This window comes from Equus przewalskii, chromosome 13 (assembly GCF_037783145.1).
Source record: "Equus przewalskii isolate Varuska chromosome 13, EquPr2, whole genome shotgun sequence".
In the NCBI taxonomy this organism is placed as follows: Eukaryota; Metazoa; Chordata; class Mammalia; order Perissodactyla; family Equidae; genus Equus; species Equus przewalskii.
In genome coordinates this window covers 78,068,862-78,089,774 of record NC_091843.1, presented here as the reverse complement: position 1 = coordinate 78,089,774, position 20,913 = coordinate 78,068,862, and positions in this window count along the sequence as shown.

The window sequence follows — 20,913 nt, the reverse complement described above, 5'->3', positions numbered from 1 at the left end:
CTATAAACTAAGAAAATAATCATGAATGAGCACAAAAATTTTTCCAGAGAAATATATCAAAGTGATATTTATAATAATAAAAGAGATGTAAATAACCTAAAGGTGTGAAAATAGGGGCATTTAAGTCATTATGGTGGATTTATCAAGAGAATTTTCTTCATCCTTTTGTTCATTCATTTATTCATTTTTTTTTCAAAAATACTTAACCAAGTGCCAGACACTAGTTAGGCACCGGGAATACAATAATGAATAAAGATACATTCCATGCTTCAAGGAAGGTCATAGGACAGGGAAGAACTGGGGGTGGGGAGTGGTGGCCACTCACTGCAGTGAACAAGGACCCTCACTCAGGAGGAGAAGAAAAATGTGAGACCTGAAGGATAGGAAGAAATCAGTCACACAATGACCTCAGGAAAGAGGATTCCAGATCATTAAAATAATTCCGTGAAGAATATTTAAAGTATAGGAAAACATTCATGTTAAATTGGGGAATAAGCAAGTGGCAAATTCATATGTAGTATAGTACAAATATCTACAAACATGTATGTCATGCATTTAGTCGGAAGGATAGATACCAATGAAAACGTGACTGATTTTTATATTCTTTCTATTTATCACCGATTATAAGTTTTCTATAAGAAGAAAATATTTTCTATAACATATATTACTTTGTAATAAGAAAACAACTAATTCAAAAAGGATTAAGAGTCTTTGCATTTGCAAAATTATGGTTTCAAACTTAGATATCCTGGAGTTGAAGGTATATCAAGTATCGACACATGTTGCATATCTTTTTAAAAAATATTGAATACACTGGAATATTTGGAGAAACAATGACAGTGATTCAGACAACTGACCATGCAATTGCTAGGGAGCTCACATTAAGACTGACAGACATACTTTACTTGGGTGATTTCTACTGCCATATTGGACAAGACTCACTGAGCACACGCTATATTGCCAAGGCATTTTGCTAAGTAGTAAACATCAATAGAAAAACAGGGCTTCTATATTCATGAAAGTTGTAATTCAATTTTTACCATCAGACGATGATAAGCTTATCAAACTCATTAGTCAATAATTTTATTAGCATTCATTCAGCTAATGTTTATGGAGTGCCTATAATGTCAGACAATGTTCTAATTAATAAGGCTATAGTAGTGAACAAGTACTCCACATTCGCCACAATTAGACAAGTTCCAAAATAAGGGAAAAAATAACTTAAATATCACTAATAGAGCTGTTATCTACCTGGATTTTAACTAGAACTGTTTAGAAAGGTGCAAGATGTAAGAAATAATTTCCATACTTCTTTATGTATATTAACCTTAGCCAAATACTAATGAAAGTATTTTCCATCTTACTGATTTCCAAAATAGTAGCATTGACCAGCATAGGATAAGAGGAGGATAATATTCTTTTTCACAAAAGAGACACTGGAAGAACATTCCACTTGAAAAGTTGAAAGAAAACAGAAATCACCTGCTGCACGTTTTTCTTCCTGTAATTCCCTGGGAATACAGCCTCGTTCTCCTGGGGCCGCCAGAGAAGATAACTGATAAAGCTAAGTGACTTGCAGAATGTTGTGAATGCTAGATGGTGATTGACTGGGAAACCATGATGTATAATTTATCCAAGTGGCAAGCAGCTTGAGCAAGCTCTAATGTAATTTTGGGCTTAATTATTTGGAAAAAAGGTAAATGGCACATGAATGAAATTCATAAGTGATATAAACCTGGGAGTTATAAATGCCAATGAGAAAAGGAAATAGTGCAGAGGTGTAGGAAGTAGCACGTATCAGGAGGTAATAGCCCAGAGAAGATCCACCTGGAAATATGCAAGCGATACAGAGGACTAATGCTGTCTACTGGGCCTGTCACCTGGAAAACTCTATCTAAAGGTTTGTAAACCACATACTCACTCTTGTACACACATTGCTGTACTGTATATACTTTCATGGTCAAGATTTGTAATCCTCTGGTACGGTTCCTATTTAAAGAGTCTAGAGATGAATGGATTTCAATAGTGCAACAGATATGTTTATTCAAGTAGGGCGCTGGAACAGAGGTAAGAGTTAATGGAGACTCAATTGAAAGGGAATTGGGGAGCAATCCAATGAGTATCATTGGATTTTACACTTTAAAAATGCAAACATAGTGATTATTACAGGTGCTTATCTCTGATCATGGTTCAAATTTGCTTCTAAAATCCCGGATCCTCATCCCTCTCCTAGAGAAAGACCCATATAGCAAGAGTTCCTCCCAATCCTTCATTTTCTTTCAGTCTAATTCTCCCGCAAAGTATTTTTTTCTCAAACTGCAGCATCGAATGTTAGAAGCACGCCAATTTATATTCTTTCCCTCCCTCACACGTCACTCTGTGTGGGCCTGGGTTTACTCCTGAGGCCACTTGTTTTCTCGTAGGCAGTGTTGGAACATCTCACAAGTTGGTGGGTATCGCTTCTCTAGTCGTGGCCTACACAGGGGTGACGTGAGGATGCAGAGTAAACCTTTTGTTCCACAATCAGTTTTCTCTACAAAAAACAGCTTTTTTTAAAAAAAAAATAGTGATACATAAACATTAATGTTTATTAACCTGCACACTGTATTTTAAAGGGATATTAAGCAAAAGGAAAATACAAAAAACGTATTAGCACCTAGTTACAATGACTGTCCTTCTGTCTCCTTCAACTCTTAGCTTCAGTATTAAACACTTGCTGGCTCTATCTTCACAGCAGACTACCTGGAACTTTTCCTGGTATTGGAACCGCCCAAGACAGGATCTTGGGATCTTGACAGCCAAACCTGTCTTCTGTACAATCCTCTCCACAAGGAGCTTTAGGCTTGCCTCTGCAGGGCTCCCGGAGCTGGGGGTGCTGAGAACTCTCGCCAGCTCATTGGCTATTATTTCCTTCCTTCCTCTCTTAGAGAAGTCAGGAAGTCACCTTTTTGTCTCATTAGGATTGGCAGAAGCTGGAAAAGAAATATATTTAGTAATTAAGGTGATAAATACTATCTCACAAACTGACTACCTGCTTTTTTTCCTTCCCGGCAACTCATTCTTACCCCCTCCCATTTGGTATTGGCCTCACCTACAGATACAAGTCATCACCTTTCAAACCAGTCCCACCTCAGAGAAACCCATTGAAATGGAAGTTTAACTAGGGTTGCGCTGGTAAAGGTTTAGCAATCTGTTCTGCTGTGGGATGAGCAGGGGTAGGAGGGAGGCCTGACTTGTAGCATTTGCCATTTTTGTGGTGTAAATCTTCCCACCCTGGCTGGTTTCCAGATTCCAATGTGATGTCACTGTATGTGGAATTGGAAGGAGATGGTAACAACTGGCCCATGCGAGCCAGCACAGGCAGCCTCCAACACGCCACCGGAACACTCAGCTACTGGACCCAAACTTTTAAAATGTATGACACAGCATTAACCAGGTTTGAAAACTGAGAAACTGCTTCATGTGGCCACCCTGCCATGTGTTTTGCGGCCCTCACTTCCTACAACGGCTAGGGATTACCTGAGTACAAAGTCAGATTCGTTTCCACCAGTATATAAATTCTGAATGCAAAAACATTGGAAATCGTTTTCAAGACATAACACAGGTTAATGCTATTAGCTACTATTTACATCAAACCCATCCATCTCCACATAATTGCACTAGGCAGCGCCTCTGTTCGTCCTTACATTCGCTGGATCACAATTGTCCCATTGCAAAGGTTCCTTCAAATTAGAGCAGACAAAGTGCTTGAAAAACATACACTCACAAATAAGTCTGAGTTGAAGGAAGTGGATAGATTGTGGGAGGAGAATTTTCTGACTAGCAAATAAGAGTTTTCAGGTTGTAGTTCCTGATGTTCAATATTAATAGGATAATCATGCACAATAAATTTTCCTTTGAGACAAAATTAAGCAATTCAAAATCATGCAAACAACTTTGATACTCATAATTTATCACTTATTGCTCAAAATTTTCCTCTTCCATGAAGCTGTTCCATCCTGCTACAAAAAGGCCGTGTCACCACCCGGGTGATAAACGCTTGCAGGACATGGCAGGCCAGATATCTTTTATATCCCCACAAAATCTAACATTCAGTAGTTTTTTGATTGATTGTTTGATTTTAGCTAAATTTAAAGGTTTTTGACTGAAATCAGTGATTCTCTTATCCATAGATAAGATTTCTCTATTTTTTCTAAACTAAAAGCTAGGATACATATGACAAATAATTTTTTCTGTTTGCAAATTTCTTTATATGGAAAGCCATAAAAATGTATAAAACACAAATCACATTTAGTCATTTTTAAGCATGAAACAGTCTTTCCTGAAAAGAATGGAATTTATACTATTAACACGGAAAACATAGAATAAGCAGCATTCTAGTCATTTATTTCTGTGTAACAAATCATCCCAAAACTTAATGGTGTGAAGCACGGCACTCTTTTATTCTGTCTCAGCATTCAGCTAGATGGTTCTGGCCTGGGAGCTCTCTCATGAAGTCGCAATCAGATGATGGCCAGGGTTTGGACAGCTTGTCGGAGGGAGGTTGGCTGGGCAGCTCTGCTTCTGCTCCTGGTCTCAGGGCCTCTCCATGGGTCTCAGCAGAGGGGAGTCAGGCTGGCCATGCTTTTGACATGGTGGCTCAGTAAGTATCTCAGGTGAGTGTCCTAAAATAACCTGGGAGGAGTTGCGTGGACTCTCCTCGCCTAACCTCGGAGATCATGCAACTTCAAGTCCACCCGCCTCTGTTAGTTAAGGGAGTCTCAAAGGGGAGGGCAATAGACTCCAGCTCTATTGTTTTACTTTCTTTTTTCGATTAAAGAATAACTGACATCCAATAAACTAAAGTAAACTATTCGATTTGTTCTGACAAATGCATAAACCCATGAAACAATCACCACAACCAAGATGAGGAACTTATCCATCACTCCTAAAAATCTCCTCACACCCCTTGGTAATCCCCCCTTCCTTATCTTCCCCTCAATCCCAGGCAACTAGTAATCTGCTTTCTGTCACTATTGATTAGCTTGCATTTCCTGGATTTTATACAAATTGAATCCTATAGGGCGTGCTTTTTGTCTGGGTTCTTTCCTTCAACATAATTATGTTGAGATTCATCCATGTTGTTGTGCATATCAATAGTTATTACCTGGATGGATATTGCACAATTTGTTCATCTATTCAGATGTTATAGATATTTGGATTGTTTCCAATTTGGGGCTATTACAAACAAAGCTGCTATGAACATCTGTGTGTGGGTTTTGACAAGGATGTACATTTTCACTTGTCTGGGGTAAACGTCCATGAGTGCAATTGCTGGGTTGTACAGTAAGTGCATGCTTAGTTTTTTAAAACTGCTATGCAGGATTATGGCACTCTGGAAAAAATGCCAGAGTGGCTATACCATTTTATATTCCCACCAGTAGGGTATGCATAATTTGCTTTCTCCATATCCTTGCCAGCATTTGATGCTATCACTATTTTTGTTATTTTAGCCATTATGATAGATGTGCTCACTGTGGTTTTAATCTGTGTTTTTGTAATGATGTTAAACATCTCTTCACGTGCCTATTTGTCATCTGTATATCTTCTTCACTGAAATGTCTGTTTACATCTTTCCACATTTTCTAATTGGATTTTTTTTTCTGATAAGGAAGATTAGCCCTGAGCTAACATCTGTGCCAGTCTTCCTCTATTTCGTATGTGGATTGCCACCACAGCATGGCTGATGAGTGGTAGGTCTGTCCCTGGGACCCAAACCTGTGAACCTAGGCCGCCAAAGCAGAATGCACAGAACTTAAACACTATGCCATGGGGCAGCCCCTGGATTGTTTTTTTACTGTTGAGTTTTGAGAGTTCTTTATATAGCATATAAAAATCAATTGCCAGGTCAATTATTTTTAAAAGAGGTCTAAATAATAAGAAAGAAATTATTCCTGAAATAGCCATTTCCAATGCTATTCATTTCTGAGTGGTTTTGCCTTCTTTCTTCCTGAAAGAATTTCTTTAACATTTCTTGTAGTGCAGGTCTGTGGACCATTTCGTATGTCTGAAACATCTTCATCTTTGAGTTATTTTTGCTGGGTATAGAATTTTAGACGGATAGATTTCTTTTTTTTTTTGGTCTTTCAAATGTAAAGTTGTTGCTTCACTGTCTTCTTACTTGTTCACTCCTCACTTGTTCCCAAAGAGGAAACTACTGTCATCCTTACCTTTTTTCCTATGTACAGTATGTCCTTTTTTCTCTAACTGCTTTTAACATTTTTTTCTTTATCACTGGTTTTGAACAATATGATTATGATGTACCTTAGTGTAGTGAGTCACACGTTCACCTCTAACCCCACCCCTGGCCAAGGAGAATAGAATTATAATGAAAGATTTATACTAATTATGACTCACCTCATGGAGCTAAGCTCACCTTCTCTGAGCCTATTTTTGCGTAATACCTGTAAAAGAAACCAGAGTTTTCTTAACAAGTAAAAAGAGGAAAGAAAGATTTGGAAAAGTAAAGACCTGGAAAGCTTGAGTATATCAAGGAACAGGACAGAAACAATTAAGAGATCTTATACTTCTAAATGTACACATCATGTAATAAAAAATAATCACCCTGGGTATGATATATTTGTTTAGCTGGCTTGGGATTAGAGTCAGGATGGTGTATGTACATAAATATCTTAGGCACGCAGTTGGAGTTCGGCCTAGGTAGGAAAGAAGTTAGCTTTGCCTGTGTAATAATGGTGGGCCCCCATTGACACAGTTTGTATAAAGAGGTTTTCCTACTGTAAGAAAAGTACTCTAAGACATTCTAAAGATGTTAGAGAGTTATGGAATGGGTGAGGAGGAATATACCAGAGCAAAGCTAGGGTCAGCATTACAATCTCAAACCACAATCTTAAAGAGGTACCCTATCTTTTTTCACTTCCTCAGATGGTGCTACTAGACAAGATGAGCACAATAGTCGTGGGTCCATCCTTCTGTGTGAACCTAGCAATTCTTCAAAGAACCTCAAAGTTGAAGAGGCAACCTATCTGAGAGTCCCAAGAGTCATTGCATTTAAAAATCCTGTCCTAGCTGGTAAAAAGCAAAGTCCTTCATGAATGTGGGAGTTTCATAGACAGACCCATCACCATAATCTAACAAAACTGATGGTTCATATCAAAGTCTTCATTATACTTCCTCATAGTAGTAATATTACAAGAAAATGAAGGCATAAGAGTACATCAAAAAATATCTTTCATGTACTCCATTCATTTCATTTCTGAAAGAATTATCTAAAAGGGATAAAATGAGCTAAGAAAGATTAGATAGGCCCAAATGCTTGCTAACAATGATAGTTTCACCAAGTGCCTGTGATCCTGTAAAGGAACTTAGAACAGAGTCCTAATTCTCATATGCATGTCTTTCTGGTATTTGAATATGGGCTCTGGTTTGTTGGAAAGTAGAAAATTGTAGGGTCTTGAAAAAGTTATTCTGCAACTAGCATATCAGGAGTCCATTTATTCCTCATAATTTCAGGAATAAACACCACATATGAACCTCCTTAGGGGCCCAGTCAGTAGCGACTTCTCTACCTACAAATAGTATTACATATCTCTAGTTGACTCTGAAATCCAAATGTAAAATCGAGCCTTTAGGGACATTGCCATAAGGATTTGTAACATTTTCTGAGACACTTTGGTCCTATAACCCAACGACTAGCATATACTCCCCTGTATGAGATTTTTGGATGAAAAATACAAGATAGATAAATGATGCCACTTTCACATGTTGCTTTTTTTTATGAGACGATATAAGAACTAGAGTGAAAACGATGAACAGAATTCCTCCTACCCATTTGACATATTCTTCCATTTAACCATTTGAAAGCAGGAGAAAGGTCATTATCAAAAATACGGCATAGTATTTTTATCTGACCAGGAACATGTGTTGCTCTGTTTCACAGTGAGAACCATGACCCAGCCGAAGGAGAATGTCACACTTAAAATCTGGTTTGCAATGTGTCTTTCATTTCAGCAAATGACCTCCTTTCTGCCACGTAGCAAAGAAGCTGCGTAGGGTCAGCTGACCTCTTAAAAGTGGGCGAGACAAAAGTCGGTGCCGCTGCATCGGCAGCAGGGTTTCCTAGTCAGATTCTTTGCCCTGAACTGCAATAGGGTAAATCGGTGCACAGCCACCTGGGGAAGAGACAACCCACCCTTTGGGTTCGTGTAAGTAAGTCATTTGGTTCAGCTTTAATAGCAAAAAAGATATGAGTTTTACAAACTGTTCAAATCAAACTGAGAGTGAAAGAGAGCATTATTAATAATTATGCAAGGACAATAGACATAAATGAGGTGTGTTGTGAGCAAACAGGGGCACATGGTCACCCTACTCATATGTAAAAATGAGGGCAGACTTGTAGGAAATGTAAACAAATATGCAAAGTATAGCTACTGAAACTCTGCCCTTTATGGCTATTATATTGCCAGAGAAACACAAATGAGTTTGCACGTGGAAATCCCCTTCCAAGACAGCACTGGTTGATGTCAGTTGTGTCGTTATCACAGGAAGTGGAAAGTGGAGATGAGAGAGAGCACCTCTACAAATAGCACCGGAGCTTCTGCTACTAATTAGCATGTGAGATTACGACAGGGTAAAATGATCCTTAAGGATGGAGCAGCTTAGGAGGTTTTCATTTGCTGCCTTCCATTTTGGTCACTCGTTCGTTTTTTGATGGCTACCAGCACAGAGGAGAAAAAAGAATCTGTCCAGCGCAAGAGACTCTGCCCTTGCTCCAGCTGTGAGTCTCTCGTGGGAATGAGAGCTCCTCAGACGCCCCCAATGAGGCAGGCCATCCTCAGGGGCTCCCACTGGAGTTCTTTCAGTGAGCTCATACTTTTCATAACTAAAGCCATTTCCAAGGATGGAGAAATCCAGGAGCTAATTTTTGTCTTCAACCCTTTAAATGTAAAGCGCAAATGAATCCTAATTGAGAAATCTATTTAGCAAATATTTGGGGAAGGAGAGAAAACACACGGTTTTTTATTATTGTTGTTGTTGTTGAAATGTTTCCCATTCCTCAACCCCTCAAAAAACGAGGGGTGTGGGTGTGGGGGCAGGACAGAGAAAAGTGGCTTCAGCTCAGTGAAACACTAAAAAATGCACATGAATCAATTATGAAAAAGAGAAGGTCCCTTTGAATGAGGAAAAGCTGATTGGAATTAAGATAGGCTTTGTTCCTATCTGCAAGGTACAAGGAGGCGACTTTTCAGCGGAACAGAAAAGGGGGATTTGGGACTGTTTGGCTGCTTAATGCCATAGTGCTTCAGAGCCCATGTGAAAATTTGCTGCTGGCTATTAATCATCATTGTGCCCCTGCAAAGAAGCTGTTACAATGATGACTATATGTCATTATATTCCCACTGTAAGTAACGAATCAGAGAGCTGGGAAAGTTGGATAAGAGCGGCTGGCAAACTTTTAAGCGGTCGAATCTATTTAAATAAATTTACATCACATTTGCTACTTTCTCTGGTATGGGAATCATACTTTAAAATGAAACAATATGCTGTGTTCATGGGGCCTGGTCTTTTATTCCCCTGTCTGCGAGCCTACTTTCCAGGTCAGCCTTTGCCAGCGCTGACAGCACGCTTTTCTCATAGCCTCTCCTTCTCATAGCCTTTGGTTGCTTTCAAGTTCAATTTAGCACAATAAAGTTGTTATGCATGACAGTTTGGAGAGCAGAATAGGTGGTGTCTCAGCCCGCTGTGTCGCTACAAAGTGGGTCCATTCTCTGTGGGCCGGCTCAGTTACTGGAGCCTTACTGGTGGGATACAGCCATGGACTTCCAGACGTTCCCATCCTGACGAAAACAATTAGCTTCAAACTGCACGAAGCCGCGGGGTCAGCCTCTCTTTGACTGAGCCTGCGCCGTTTAATATGCTGCAGTGGATTTCAAATTTATGTTGATTTATCCTGTTGTGTTCCTCTTTTATGCGCTTTATTTACAGATGTGTAAAGAACAGGGAAAGTTGGGGTCCCACATGCTTCAAGAGTTTTATTAGAAATCGAAACCATTGTTTTATGTTTATTTTATCAAGAAATAGAGTTGAAACGTGTCAGGCTTAATTCCATTAGGCTGAACTGCCCAGAACAGAGCCCTGGGGTTCGGAAGACAGAATCTGAAAGAAAGTGTCTCCTCGGCTAAGCATCATCAACAAGCCAAACAACAAACAACTCTAGAACAACACCGTTGTCAGGATCGCTTTCTACTGTGGGAGATTACCCCTCCAAAACCCCTCTCTGACCTAAAAGTGACAGATCTTTTAATAGAAGCAAAATGTAATTTTTCAACCATTACAGGCCACCATGTGTATTTGTGTGGATGCATATGGATATATCAGATCAATTATGGTTAGTATTCACTGACATCCACGCAAGTGCTTGCTGTCCTTAGAAACATGGCACAAAATTCTGCTGCCAGAAAACAAATATTATTCGACTTTGACACTGCAGGATTGTCCTCATGCAGAGAACATAATCTCTTCCCTTGTCCTTCTGAGAGAATCACGTAACAAAGCAAATTTAGGTGTAGTTTGAATTTTACCATCAGACTCGTCGAGGCCAGATATCTTCAGTATCTGGGCTCTCCTGGTAAAATAAATCACAGTTGTCTTGATTACTGATCTCGCTAATTATAGTGTGTAAGCATCAAATACGCCTCCTTCTAGATTAGAAATTAACTGAAAGCATCTCTTAAAAGCATATTTCACTTTCTTAAAAGAGTTTATTATTTTTCTATAAGTTATTTGTAACACAATTTTTTTCACCAAAAAGTGTGAAAAAACAGTAACCATGCCATGTAATACCTGCGTTAGCTGTGTATTAGTAGAGAACAGTAAAACCAAAAATTATACATGGGGAGAGCTGCCAAAAAGAATCTTATTTTCTAATATACAGTTTAATATAATTCCAAAATGTTGTTGACCAAGTTACATCACTAAAAGCAGAGACAGAAATCTAGTTTCAGGAAAGTTTGAGAAGGACAGTCAATCGTTTGCTCTGGCCATCCCTCCCCTTCTGCCTTATTGTTTGAATATTATTTAGTGTCTTTAGTAAGGCATTTTTTTAAAGTTGTCATTTAGAATAGTTTTTGGAAATAGAGCTGGACAAAGGAAAATCGCCTTATGAGAGGAGGTAAATGTGCCTATGATAAAAGCACTACATCCTTTCTTATTTGCTAATGGGATCATTCTTTGCCACTCAAATGAGTGAATACTCCAAAACTTGACCAAGATATTTAAGTGATAATTTTGTATTTAAAGCCTTCTACATTTTTTGGAGAAATGTAGAGCATATTTAAAAATTCCTCCATACAAACGTAGTGAGAAGAGAGGATGGCTAGATTTTAGGAAGGGTGCACCTGCAGGTTTACACACACAGGGCACACACACACACACACAGAAACGCAATGTAAGGAAGTATACTGTGGTATAGGCTATAAAACTTAAATATATCTCCTCCTCTGGAATCTGGAAATACAGGATAACCTACTATAAAAGTTTGTTTCCTCATCTCAGAAGAAATTTTCTAGAAAAAATTGTCAAATTAATAAGAAGAAATATAGGAGAGTTTGGAGGAAAGCTTGAAGGATTATTATAATATGTCATAATGATTTGATGTAATATTTACAGAGATCCGGAATTTAGGACTGACAGATTTATATTCATCTTCTTTACCTGAGGAAAAAAAATCGCATAGAAACAGTGGTGGATAGGTAGACCAACCTCACTTGTTGGTGAAGTTACTTCTATTAAACTGATCTGGAAGATGATCGATCTTCAATGCTCTCTAGGAGGGAAGGAAAGGAGGGAAGAGAGAGAAAGGTAAAATGAAAAGCTCATTCTAGGGAGTGAATTTGAAAAGGGGGGCACTATAAATGAGAAAGAGAAGGCATGCTCACCATAAATGGCATCAGCAACATTAGCCAAATTTTACCAAGGTCTTTTAAGTCCTTTGGCTGAAATAGGTGTTCAAGACTGCGTCAGCTTCAGGAGAGCATAGTCTTGGGTTTAAATTGCAGCTTGACCACTTACTTGCTTTATAGCCTCAGGTAAGTTTTTAAAAATCCTGGAGTTTCTTTCTTCCCACTCATAAAGTGAAAGAATCGTAGTCCCCTAATATACAGGGTTGTCGTGTGGACTAAGTGACATAGCTAAAGAGCCCGACACAACAACTGAAATGTAGTAGATACCCTATAAATATTGATTCCCTTTAGCTCCTCAATTTTTTGATATTCCTCTTGCAATTCTCATGCTCAGATTCCTCTGTTGATCAATAATGAGCCAAAATTCCTGACAGAAAATCTTATAGAAATAGAGGCATTCTTGGTAACAAATCTTATCATAATAGATTTCTGATGGTTTGGACTTGAGAAAAATTATGCCCATAGAACTATTTTTTATTAGGTTGTATTTAAACTTTTGCTTATGCCGGTTTGAGTGCTGAAGCAATGAGTAAACACTTGAAGAAAGTTTGCTCAGTACCACGGCAGTGGTATCTTCTCTTATGTAGACATGGGTTTAAAGAGACAGTTTCACGATAACTACAAGATAATTTCCACAAAACATCTCCCAGAGCCTCAGTTAGAAATCTGAGGTCCCAAAAGTAAGGACACCCTTGGCATTGGAAGATACAACTCTGCCTAGTGGTTACTCCTATTGCCTCAAAATAGTGCGCATTGGAAGAGTGATGCTCTAGTGTTCATGAAAAAAAATGAGCGAATTCATGACCTAACACTCATTTATTTATAAAACGAGTTGCCAGAGGCAGAGAATCTTGCTTCCCAAGTCACAAACTTCATTCTGGTGAAAAAGTCATGGAAGCTTGGATGAGTGTGATGGAGGGGGTGGGGTGGCAGGAGGGGGAGGCTCTCTTCTCATTCGGTGTCTGAACTGTGCCTCAGCAATGTAACACTTCCAAGTATTTGGCAATACTTAATGGAGGGCAAAACTTTCAGAAGAATATGTTCTAATTTTACTTACTATATAGGATAAGTTTTCCAGGAACCAGCAATGATCTTGACCAAGCGATCGGTCAAAATTATGTTTTCTAGTCTACTGCTGCCTAATTAATTCTTACGTTAATGATAGCCTTATCTTAGACAGTGAAATATATTTTGTAGGATTAAATAGGCATATGTAATTAAATATTATATCGAACTGCAGAAACGGACTTAATTCTATGATGGAAACGCCACATGTGATGGAAGCATGACAAACATTTTTTATGAAAAGCAGTACATGGACATATTGGTCCTTTGCTCATTTATTATTTTTGCTTTATTATTTTTAATGTCAGTTGATTACATTCCTTAATAAAGTGGGTTTTTTTCCATATTTAAAACATGCAAAACATGAAACAGCCTTCTAACTTAACTTTTAAAGCCATCCTTTTTTTTTTACAAATATTGGTATAAAACCAAGAAGAGATGGGCTACGTTATACTTCTGCCCATTTCCCTATCTTTTAACTATTACATAGGATATATTTTCTTATATCTCCTCATCATTGAGATGATTTTTTTCAAGACCTGTGAATATTGAATTAAACATATGCATGTTAAATAGGCTATTTGCACAACCTACAATCTTTAAACAATTTTTTTGTTTTTATGGGCAAGCTGTTAATAAAGAGACATATGTGCTGTTTTATATATCCACATGCTTTACTACCATTTTTGAGATAAGCACCATAACTTAAGTTGTCTTCCACACAAAGTTCTGGCAAGCCTCAATAGATTCATTAGTGGGTTTTTCTTTACAACCAACGAAGCTCAGAGAGCTCCTAACAATGGAGCTAATCACTGCCTCTTCCCTGACCCGAGCTTAGGATTTCCCTCCTTTCACTCCAGACTCTTATTTCATTTCTGAGCAATTGGATTTCCGTGGCACTCCCAGAACAAATAAATATCTCCCTTTTCCCCCTGCTTACATCTTTTGTGTATATTTTTTCTATACGACTGCCCGTATTTAAACTAGTGTGGTAATGGCAGGGTTCTTCAGGTAATCTTTCATTGGACATAAATGGTGTAGCATTAAAATGCAGATAATGTTACCTCAATTAGAGAATGCTGTGCAAAACTTGAAAAAGACGTAGCTAAATGTTTGGACTAAACAAGTAACTCTATGTTGTTAAGAGTGGGGCTGGGCAAGTTGCATTTTCAATAGATCCCTTAATGAATAAATGTTAGACTGTATCAACAGTCCTGAACAGGCTTGTGGTTTGTGTGTGCATGAAGTGTAATGGTATCAATTGACTGGCTCTTTGTGGTTGCTATAAAGTACTCTTGAATGTGTCAATGGAGAGAAGGCCTGCAGACAATGAAGCCATGACAGCTGAATGTCAGCAGCGACCTTGAACCTAAACTGGTTTCACCATTCCAGTGACTCCAGCTACAGTGAAGACATGCACAGGAGCCGGACCTTCGGCATTGCCTGTCATTTTCTGTGTTCAGACTCCAAGCACTTAAGTGACAATTTCACCACATGGCTAGACCCTGCTAATATGCATCAGTGAACGTTCGCTTACTAGTGATGGGGCTAACGATATGTTCAGCATTTTAATCAGACTTGCATTGGCATTTAAAAATACAAAACACAAAGCAAAACAAAACATCGTTCTAGTCTAAATGTTTCACATAAGCAAACTCATCCAGAGGAGATACTCAAAACATGCCTTTTCTGCAGCAATGGATTCTTTGATATCGATCTTGCATTACATAGCATTACTGCACATACATTACTCCACTCTTTATTGCTGCAAATAGCACATGATTAGTTAATTAAAATATGGCATCAAGGAATAATTAATATTTGTAATGCAGTGTTTCTTTAATGAAAAACAAGAGAATTCTTCTAAAGGTCACATTTACAGATTAAATGTGTCTTTAACATAAATGGAATGTTATTAAGCTAGGCTCAATATTCAGGAGAGAACTACAAAGCCTTTTGTGGCAAAACACTATTAATGAATTCAAGAAACTGAATCCCTTTGCTGATGCTGGAGTTGAGCAAGGTTAGAAGCCCAAACACAACTGAATGTTCTTAATGTGTTCGCTGTACTCTGCAGTGAAGAACTGAGGGCAGAGAAGGAAGGAACCGTGGGGAGAGGGAAAGACTGGAGGAAATAGAAGAGGAAAAGGAAGAGAAACAAGGGCAGAGAGAGAGAGACATAGAAAAGAGAGAAGATTTTGATCAGTGAGAAGCATATAACCAAGTGTATGCAGCAGAGAGCAGCAATACTGAAAATTGGCATGTATGTACTGTAGGAAGGATGGCTAATATATTTTTTGATGTCAAAAGATATTATTAATATTACAGCACTATACACTGATTACAATTCATTCTAAAGAAAATGTAACATTGGCTAAAAAATGAACAATTTAAAGAAAAATATTAGCTACATAATTATGAAGATTTATAAAAGTAAATTTATTAGAATGTCATTGTGGATTGATATGAAGGAGGTATGACACAGGTACTTCATTTAACTAGCTCATCTTTGTGTTCTAATCATCAATAAAAGCTGTTGGTGATAGATATTTTTTGAAATAAATAAGATGGGACACAACCATCCTGTTGTTTCTCTCTGGTTATCTCAAGTTCTTACATACTATAAATAGCGAACTGCCTGATTAAATTTGTGCTTATAACTTCTTTACAACATATAGAGAAGAAAAAAATCTTGAAGGACATCTGTGCCTTTTACTTGAGAAAGATGAAGTTGGCAAGGATTTTTCGGTAAGTTCCTAAAAAAGGGAAGGTCACATATGTTTTAAAATATAATAAGAAAGTATCTTAAAAATAAACATGCTACTCTGAGAAATGTTTGTGTCCAAAAAACTGGACATAAAGTTATTATTTGTTTACTTATTTAGTATAATAGTTTCTAAAGTGATAAATTTCTAAATTTCTCAGATCATGCAGTAGTAGAGAAACAAAGACAGATACATAATCTTGATATCACATTTCCATTAAAATATTCATTATATGAAAAATCATATTATAAAAGTTAATAAGCTACCAAAAAATAACCAACAAACACTTTTAAAACAGATAGTCAAATAATGACCTAAAATCATCATCAATTTTCCTAGGATAAAAAATGGGCAAAATTAAATTTAGAGTATAGAGAGGTTCTTTTTGGCCTTAAAATCAAAGTACGATCAGGAAAATAAATACCAAAATAGAAATATTTTCTTGCATTAACTTTTATGTATGTGTTTTCTAGAAAGAAAGATAATTCCCTTTCTAATCTTTACAGATGTGTTTGCAAAGTTGAGCATTCAATGTCCACTTTTTTATATTAGTATTACCACTTCTAAGTAGGTTAATACCATCAGCTGGCAGTGGTAAAAAAAATCATCTGCTTCACACATCTATTTTCAGTTTGAGGTTACTCTGTATTTTTATCATTTTTCCAATGTATAAGTTTTACACCAGAAAGAAGATATTAGCATCACTCAGTTTCATTTTGAATCATTGAGATTTATGTGAATTATATTCACTAGGAAAATAACACTTAGGAAGTTTTTATATTTATATTGGCACTTAAAATGTACATAGATGCGGTATAATTTTTCTGAGTGCCAGGAAATGCAGGATCTCCATAGATGCCACCTTCTTTATGAAGCAGCGTCTCTGCAAACTTCTGTTGGCATCACCCTTTAAGTTGTCTCTTCACTCTGCCGCATGGAAGAATTCTCGAGAAGACGAGCTTCAGATCTTGAAAAAGTTGGTGGTCGGAATGAACACCTATTTTTGCTGCTGCAGTTATTTTAAAGTAGGAGGATAATCCTCAAATGAGAATTAATCTCCCACCCATATATAGGTTATGGAATTTAAGTTTAAATACAAAAGTAGTCAGAAATGAAATTCAGGTTAACAGGTCAACACAATGCCTACAGCTGAGGTACTCATTTTTCTTGGCCTACATACATCGGCAATCTTGACTAAACTCAAATGCATGTGGTAGTGTCTGAAAATATATTCCTTTTCATGAAATGGTTAAAGGACTTATTAGTAAATATATGACTATATTATTTAAGAAAATATTCTAAATAAATGCTTGTACTATGAAGGAATGACAGACTATTCCAGGAATAAACTTGTGACTATGCAAGAATTTGTGATGAAAAAGTGGTATAAGAAATATGCCACTTTCACATTAACACATTAACATGGGTTTATTCATCTACTTTCAGCTATGTTCCATAAAAGAGGAACAGAAAGACGGATCATTTCAGAGTGTCCTTCACTCTCTAAGAGTCCTTTGAAGTTTTTGTTCTCAAAACAAAAAATAAGGATGAGTGTAGGGGTAAACTTGGAATTACTTATTTTCAAATTTCAGTGATTTGCTTACTTAAAATTCACCTTTATTTAACGTGTATTTATTCAGCAAATGTTTATTTAGTCTGTTATACATCACGTTCCATGTTAAAAGAAAAAAGAAACATCAGATTTCTGTGCCAACTTTTATTCTTTTTGCTTGTTTTTAAACGTCCAGTTTTTCAACTCTTGCTTGAGTTGCAGCGATGAAGAAAGACTCAAAAGTTTCACATGGTTTGGTTAAACGTGAAACTCTGAAGTGAGAATCAAGCAGCAGCCTCACACTGGGCCTCGTTGCTTTTCCCAGATGATGAAGGGGCTCTGTGGTCCCCCAGGTGTCTCGGGATAAAACAACCATTCCTAAAGAACCATTTGACTCTGAATTTATCCTGGACTCTAGCTACACATTCAAATTTCAGTTCAACCACAATTCTGGAGCATCTGTTATGTTCCAGGCACAGTACTAGTTATTTTGTCAGATGACATTTTATGTCATCTTTAGAGCCACTATGTCAGGAAATAATATTTGAGGCTCAGTAAGACAATGCAATTGGCTCCAAATGAGGACAAGCTGCAGTTGTAAGCTAGATCTCATCACTCCAAGGCCAGCCCTCATGGATTCCTATATGCCCAATGACTGCTTGATTCACTCACGCCAAGGAGCATTGTGTTGAGTAGAACTATTAGTCAAACTAGCATTTAGATTAATAGATTTTTTTTAAAGCCCCTAGATATAGAAGCCTATAGAAAAGAGAGGGAACAAAGACATATTCATCCAGTATGTACAAGCATGAGCTCGGGTTAAAAGAACTCTGACTACAAACCCATCCACCGCCCCCTTCAGTCAGTTCTCCCTGGAAGAAAATTGCTTTCCTTCTCTGCAGCGGGGTGGAGACCAGAGGGATTCTTAGTGATATAGTGCCTCTAATTTTAGCAAGCTTGAGGTTAGAACGCTACGGTAGAAATTGGGTTGCTGCTAGGTCCAGCCAGGATTCCATTCCCATCCTTGCCCTGTTTTCTCCACGTGGTCCCACACTGCTAGAGGTCAGGGGGTAGGTGAGAGCAATGTGGCCAGTTCATTCTCCTTAGAGCTCTGCTTAAGGATGACATCCTTCAAAAGAGAGAACAACTCCAAAGAAGTTTATCCAGTGTCCAAATAGTCAATATTCCTATATTTTTAACTCCTTTTGTTACATTCGAATTTTTCTATTCTTACCAAACAAGATTTTTCAACTCTTTAAAGAGAAAAGTTGATTCTTCATATTGTAGCTCATGTTTCACATAAAATCAACTCATTTTAAAGGAAAGTTTAATTAAATTCATGGTGGATACTTCCTGATCTAATTGAAAGTAGAATCTAGTCTCTTATTTTTGTTTACCTAAGTTATAAATCTGTGAAAATCAACATTAAATCTCATAAAAATATAAACTTCTTCAAATGATGTTTTGTAATCCGAAATGGAGCCACATCACTGTCATCAATTAAAAGTATGTAATATTAATACTCATAGCCCTCTCTATTGTCACCTAAACTCTGTAACTTCTGTCCAGCACCATACATTTGCAAGCAGGAAACTTACATGTCTTCATTTTTGTCAGTAAAATACTTTATGTAATATTTACGCATGATGATTACAGTACAATAAACACAAATGTTTTTGTCAAATTTTGCTTTTGGGAATGTGAACTATTTTACTCTATTTTGTCATGCTGTCGTCTCTAAATAATCCAAATAAACATGCATATATTTTATACTGTTATACTTACAATGCAATGAATTCCAGAGGTAAAGATTCTCTTGTCCATACTCTGGTTGCATGTCCTGTTGATACGTGGTTGATTGCATCGGATAAAATTGGTTGGACAATTTTAGAAACACATATAATAGTGTAGTCACATTAATGCTGAAGTAAATATTAATAAAATCCTAAGCAGGAGTTCTATTGATCAGAAAAAAAATATGTAGTCTCATAGTATTTGTTATCACAAAAAGTTATATTACTACCACTGTGTAGCTAAACGCATTTGGAGACAACATGCAAATCCACCTGTCATGTTTCATTATAAACTACTAAGGAGACCTCTAATAAAATTAACAAATAACAATAACAATATTCAGGATTTAACTGCTCTTGGTCTGAAAGCATATGAGAATTGCCGCTTATAAATACCAAGTGCCATTTGAATGATTAACCAATGAATTCATTGTAACAAGTTCTCAGAAAAGTGTTTGTAATGAGGACAGCTCCCTATAACGTGACTTCACATTGGAAGATACAGTCACCTTAAAATGGTGACATCCATGAGTTCAGAGTACTGAGAAGTATGTGTGTACCAGGAAACATGAGATACTTGTGAGTATTTCAAGGCCCACTATTGTTTAGATGTTTTATATACTATAGACAAAATCCTATCACCCAATTATAACAATCACAAACAGTAAAAGTTCAGGGGGACTCAATCCAAAGCACTAATTTGGTGATATTTCCAGACACCAGCAGAATAAAAGGGATCCATTCCCACCATGCTGAAAACACTAGTTTTCTTTAGGATATATAAGGAAAAAACAAAGGACTTGCTCATATTAGGCCACTGTAAATTCAAGTAACATCCCTCCAAAACGAAGGGACAATTTGGCAGTAATATCTGAGTTGTAGAGTCTCGCTTTACATGAAACAGTAAACTTATGTACAACACACAATCTAATTTATAATGTCTGTCTTTGTCATTACGTGAATATAAGTGTAAACTTACCTTGGGCTAATTCAATTTATATAAAATGACTTGGCTTTTGGGCCATCTTATAGTACACTTCATTTTAAATGCTTTCTCATAAAAAATAAGTTATTTAGTAATTAAGCTGCATTGTGTTTGGGTATTGTCTTTTCGTTTGTCTACAGAAAGTTGCTTTCTGAAAGAATACCTAGCTGTCCATATTGCTATGTTTTCCATCAAAGGCAAGGCAAAGCAAATGAAAGTTCTCCTCACTGAGTTTGCATCTAAAATAGGCTAGAAAATGCATTTGTAAAAATCACGTATCTCAGTCCCCATACAGGTATTGCACATTCCTCTCTTCAGAGTCTACAACAAATCGCCTGTCTTCTCTGAACATGTATCTAAAGTTTAAGAGCCACTCATACGTTATGAACCTTTCTTGGGTAGGCCCTACACAGAGATTGTAGAACAGAAAGTACATTATTCCATTAGAGCATTCTTGTTTCCTTTGGAATAATATCATTTAGAATGCACCTTCGCCATATTAAGCGGTTGACAGATAGCATAAACAAAAATAGGTTTTACATTGCAGCTGTATACAATACACCTTTGTACAGTTGACTGATTGCTTACAACAATAAAAAATAATTGTAGCATTCTGCTGTCAAACTTTCTGGCTAGTTTACAGTGAACTTCAAAAATATGGTTCCTTTTTCTCAAATGCAATTAATTTGAAGATGAAAGTAATGTGGTGCCATGAAACATAAATGTTTCACCCCAAAGAGGAGAGACTGTTTGTTATCCAAGAACAATAGATAAAGTTTCACATCCCAATTTT